The sequence below is a fragment of the Mastigoproctus giganteus genome, chromosome 6 (assembly GCF_048544385.1).
Source record: "Mastigoproctus giganteus isolate SK-2022 chromosome 6, ASM4854438v1, whole genome shotgun sequence".
Taxonomy (NCBI): domain Eukaryota; kingdom Metazoa; phylum Arthropoda; class Arachnida; order Uropygi; family Thelyphonidae; genus Mastigoproctus; species Mastigoproctus giganteus.
The window spans coordinates 214,473,918-214,479,917 of NC_143580.1; positions in this window are offsets into that span (position 1 = coordinate 214,473,918).

Below are 6,000 nucleotides of genomic sequence, written 5' to 3' on the forward strand. Positions count from 1 at the left end.
CAGGCAGCGTGTTGGGGAATTGGATACGTACTTTTTAACATTGGGAATAATATGAGTCAGCTACTATAACAACCCCCCCCCACCAAATTCGTATATTAAAATGCCTCATTATGCCACTTTAGCACTAATTTAATGGATTTGCGTGTATTGACAATAGGGGCGATATTTAAATATAGTTCTGCTTGAAACAAGCTGGATGCTTTTACGATTTTCTCTTTGAACAAGATGTAGTACAGCAGAATTACTTGTTCAAATCATGTCTTCATAGGTAGCACAGTGGTTATAATCACTGTTCTCCCCACGCCAGGGTACACATCCTGTAAATGCTTTTTTTTATTAATCGGCCTAGTGAGTCAGTCTCCAATCTTTCGCCTAATAAAATAAGCAAACCGATTGGGTAATATTGCAATTTATGAACATAACATAGGTTTTTATTTATTTATTTGGATAGATGAGGTTGTTCTCGGGCAACCCTAATATGATCCCCCCCCCCCCGGTTCAAATCAAGTTAGATTTGTTTGTGGATTTTGAAGCCTTGGATGGTGATAGCTACATAGTTGGATCTAGTTATTTTGTTGTAACTGGAGCAATGGCACATCGGCTATCTATCAATGCAAAGACAGATAGCTATGGCTATGCTTAATGACAAGTCATTAGATTATGATGACTCTAGTCACTCACTACCCATCGGTTGTTGTGCTGTGTTATTGAGGGAGCTAATGTAGGTTTTACCTACATTGTTTTAGTTTATATAGTGCGAAATTTCAATGATTATCATCATATATTCTGTTCATAATTCCGTGGAAATAGCTTATTCCAGGAGATAAGAAATTTAATGCATCCAGGTGTTCGTAATTATAATTGGGCATAAATATAAATAGACATTTATGCCAGTCGTTTACCTCCCTTCACTACGATACTAAATAAATGTAAGGATTTGATTTTTGTCTGACCTAAATTCACAATGTTTATACCTATACAAGCATTTGAACTGCTACTCATACTTATTCACATCATGTTCAAGGAACTTTTTTTTATTATTATTATTTGTGCGGTTTATCTTCAGCTTCTATTACGGGCGAAGGCCAGCCATCATACACTGCTCGACAAAATTAACAGAACAGAGTGTTTTTCATAAATATATTTTATTGCGAACAGTGTCGACGAAGGCGAATATTTGATGTAATAGTTATCCTTGCATGCAAATTCCGACTATCCAATGGAAATCAATCTACCACCTTACAGAGCTGCACATTATGCATGCCTATAAAAACACGGTTTGCGACCACATCATTTCATTCCGTTTTTTGGTTGCTCAATGGAATAGCCGCATCGTCAGTACTCAGGATGGAGTCCCGTTTTAGCCTACAAACAGATTCTAGACGTTATTTCATCTGGACACGAGGAATGCAGCATCATCCCTCTAACATCAGAGGAAGGGACACGAGGAATGCAGCATCATCCCTCTAACATCAGAGGAAGGGACACGAGGAATGCAGCATCATCCCTCTAACATCAGAGGAAGGGACACGAGGAATGCAGCATCATCCCTCTAACACCAGAGGAAGGGACACTTACAGTGGAGGCAGCGTTCTCGTGTGGGATGGAATAATGATCAACGGCCGTACCCTTCATGTTTTTGATAAGAGGTACCGAGAACAGATCCTCGAACCCTATGTGCAATTTTTTAGGGTTGCAGTTGGCCCGGATTTTCTTTTTATGCACGACAACGCCACTGCATATATAGCTTAAGTGGTAGAGGAATATCTTCAAACCAAAGATATTCAAAGACTGCAATAGTTACCAGATGGTCACTAGCATGATCACCAGACTTAATCCAATCGAACATGTGTGGGACACCTTTGGGCGTTGTATTGCACGCCGAGCCAACACCTCGGTCACTTGGTGAGCTAAGGTCTGCACTGGTGGAAGAATGGGGGTTTGTTGCCACAGAATCTTATACACTTATATCAAACATGGTTCACGCTGTCAGCCAGGCCTGTTTATTCGTCTCCGGGGTCATACTCCGTACTGATGTAATGTGACCATATTTTCGAGTATCGACTTCTGTAACGTGACCTTTTTGATAATTCTTATACAATCTATCTGAATGTCCCTTATAACTGTCCGAAGTTTCTCGCTGTCTCCTCATTATTCTATGGTACATCACACCAAATTTTGTCCCGCTTCATCGCAAGCTGCACGAATTACACCACGTTTTCTGTTCTGTTAATTTTGTCGAGCAGTGTGGCTTTCTAATTCTTGAACTCTAATGGGACCCTCACACGTTGCTCTTTGAAGTTAACCATGAGAATATTGTAACCGTAATAATTTTTCTTATATTTGTAATCCTTTGAATGAAATTATTCTTGTATATTATGAATAATGAGTTACGCTAATATTCGAGAAGACTGACCGATTCGTATTCCAAATTATCAGAAATAAATCCGTTGGAAGGCGATAGGAATGTAGGGAAATGCTTTGGATAAGGAAGAATGCATCTTGTTTTTTTTATTATTATGATGCCTATTAAAATACAATACAACTAATATTTCTTTTCTTCTCTAATATTCTCTGAGACTTCAGAACAGAACCAAAATACGTTTGGGGTAGGTGGGGATGTTTTTGTTAAATTATTTATTTAGTTATTTTTAGTATTTTTATTTAGTTATTTTTTTTGAGCATATTTGATTACAGAAATTTTACCCAATTCAAAATTAATTTATTGAAGCAGAAATATTCTCTTATTTTGTCCAACTAGATTCCTTTATAGTGAGGACTCTATATGAATTAAAAACGACTGTTTTTGTAATTACAACCCACCTCGAAAATAAAAAAAAATTTGAATCTATGTGTAGCTATTCTGAAAAACATTTTTTAACATTAATAAGAATTTTTAAAACTCCATAATCAGTGTGATGGATGTGCACATTTTAAAAAACACTACTCCTCAGTTAATTTACTAGTACATATCAAACATACCTTAGCCTGGGAAACCGACCTTGACCAATTTATGATTTTTGGCAGTGTATCAAAGCTAACGTGGATAACGATTTGCAGGCAGATCAAGTATTGCAGCACAACATTTGACAGAGTTAACAACCACTTAGGTTGACTGCGACCTGGGATAGTACGAGTGCGCGGTGCTTAACGTTTACACAAAAGTTAACACAATTAACTTTTACTTGCTAGAATTCCTGTAATAAACCATAAGCAGGAGCGTAGTCAGGATTTTTTATCAGCAGGTACATTCATAAAAAAAGGCGCCAATTATATAATGTTATAAAGCGCCACAATACCAGATTTCAGCGTCAAGGGAGGTACAATGTACCTACTGATTCTACCCTGGCTGCGCACTAACCATAAGAAAATTCTTGGCACTGACCAAACAACTAAGCAAAAAATGTTGTGTGAAATGCATACGTGGGATATACTAGTTCACTAAGTGAGATTACAAAGTAATTGACACTTAACTCCACGTAAGGTTTAATCTTAAATTGATTGCGAGATTTATTAGAATACCGAACCATTCCTATTATAACATGTAGATTAAATAGGCTTACTCAACCAATCTTAAAAATCCTGCTGTAACAATTACGTTTCGAGCTCAACCTTCGATTTCATTATCAACTCCAGAAATAAAAAGAATTAAATTAAAATTAATAGTTTAGGAATTTTGAGTGCTGCAATGTTTCTCTAAAAATACTTCCTGGAATAGCTGATTTCGATTTAGGGCATTTAAAAATAACTTTAAAAAAAAGTAATACAAAACTATACTCCAATAAAAGTTACATGCCACTACTCTATGGGATTTAAATTTACTTGTTAGATAAGAAGACAGTTTTCCATAGATACATAACTGCATTAATAGCAGCAGTCATAAGTATTTGTTTTAAATTAATTCATTATTATTTTTCATGTTAACATTAAAATGTTAGCTTAACTGTCGGCCAGGAAGAATTTGCTATGGATCATATTCCCGATTTTCACAATGATTTTTTTTTTTTAATAGGCTTCATATGCACCTTCTTCTGGGAATATATAATATCCACGAACACAGCTGGAGTCGAGATAACCTTAACTCTCGTTTGGTAGCTATAGAAAAAAAGAGAGAAGAAAAAAAACACGAATACTGCAAGGGCTTACGTAGAGTATTGGTATACACTTACACTGAGTTGTCTTTGCCCCTGTATAGGAATGTCTGTGACGATGACCAAGGCTTAAAGTTTGTAGTTCGTACAGGTGGAAATCACTTTTTTTTTTTTTTTTTTTGTGTCTGCAGGGAAGAATAGGTCGGCATCATCTTTCTGACTGTGGGGGCAAGATATGTAGATCCCAGTATTCCCACAAGAGCCCCCATTCTGTGGTTTCAAGAGTCTATCGTGACTGGTTCAACAGAGATCGAACAACCAGGAAAAAGTCACAAGTAGGCCAACCACGTGTGGTCTTCGCCCATGGTGAGCGTCATGTGTCTCGTCTCGTAACATGGCACCGTGGCTCAGCTAGCCACTCAATACAACGTAAGAATAGCAAACCAATATCCACATGGATTAGTGTTACATGACACAAGCGGTACCAGGGGTCTACCCCAGTTCCGCGTAGTCTGAATTCTGTGTCGTATACAAATTATATAAAGGCCAGAGAGTGTTACTATGTGTTTATCTGATCTCTTAGCCTAGGAACCTGTGAAACACCACAGACACCAAGTTACCCTCTACTGGCACAGGGATCGAGGCCAGAAAATGTGAAGACAGATCGCCATCCCAGCAATGGCTGAGACCGCTTTAGGCCTGAAAATCCGAATTCTCACACTAGTCCCCAGGGGTGGGGACAGCGTCAACAATCGTCAAAGGACACTTGAACCCAACCAGGTTCCCCCAGATTAAATATCGGCATCAACCAATAAAACGCGAACCTTACAGCTCTACCATGAGTGCATCTTCCTCCCAATAGCCACCTACAGGGCTGACGCATGAGGCCATAGAGCTGAACTATACAACAGTAATACGACAACTAGACCAAGCACAACGCACCATTCTCCTTGTGACCTCCAGGGCCTGCAGAACAGTTTCTACTCTTGGGCAGCAGGTCCTATCTGGCAAGTTACCACTTCACCTCGAGGCGGCATACCATTATTTAATATACCACAAAAGAGAGAACCTCCCATGCAACGGTAACAATATAATTCTGGATTTGAACAACACCATTTAAGAACAGAAGAACTGATTTCCATCTGGCAGAAAACTTGGGTCGCCAACCCGCTGGATAGAACTACCCATAATTACATGGCTATAGTACAGGAAAACTCCAAACAGCTTAACAAATTGTTCATACCAAGTATATTTTTGACTTTTCTACTAACAGGACATGGAAGCCTGAACGCCAAACTCCACGCGTTGAGGCTAAAATAAACACCTGACTGCACCTGTGGAATGCCGGAGACAGCCCACCACATTACTTTTACCTGTCCAATCTACCAGAACCTGCAAATGCGTCTTCAAATTCTCGCGGAGGTATATGCACTGGAACAGGCACCACTACTCATACAAACAAAGGAAAACTTCGTAGCTTTCAACTTCTCGGAAATGTTTTCAAGCGACAACAACGCACACGAACTGGGACCCTACACGGACATAACCTGACTGCGGGCTCCACCTATATCTTAGCTGAACTCCAAGCAGGACGAACCCACAGATAATGACGACCGAACTCGGACGACTCTGCTGACCCCATTATGGGTGGGATTACATAAGCTGAGTGAGCAAGCCTTGGCCTAGTAACCTCCCTACCAGAAAGCCCCTTGCTAACCCTTTGAGGGTAGGATTTCAACCCCTCCGGGGACCCACCATTAGGTAGTCCTGCTGACAGAAGACTCTTTTTGGGGAGAGATTAACCCACTGTCCTCAAATCTTCTTTTGTCTGGCTTTCATTTCTCCCGTCCCAGGGGATTCCTCTTATTTTCATCCCCTCTGACTACTCTTTCTCCACCCAAACTTCTCC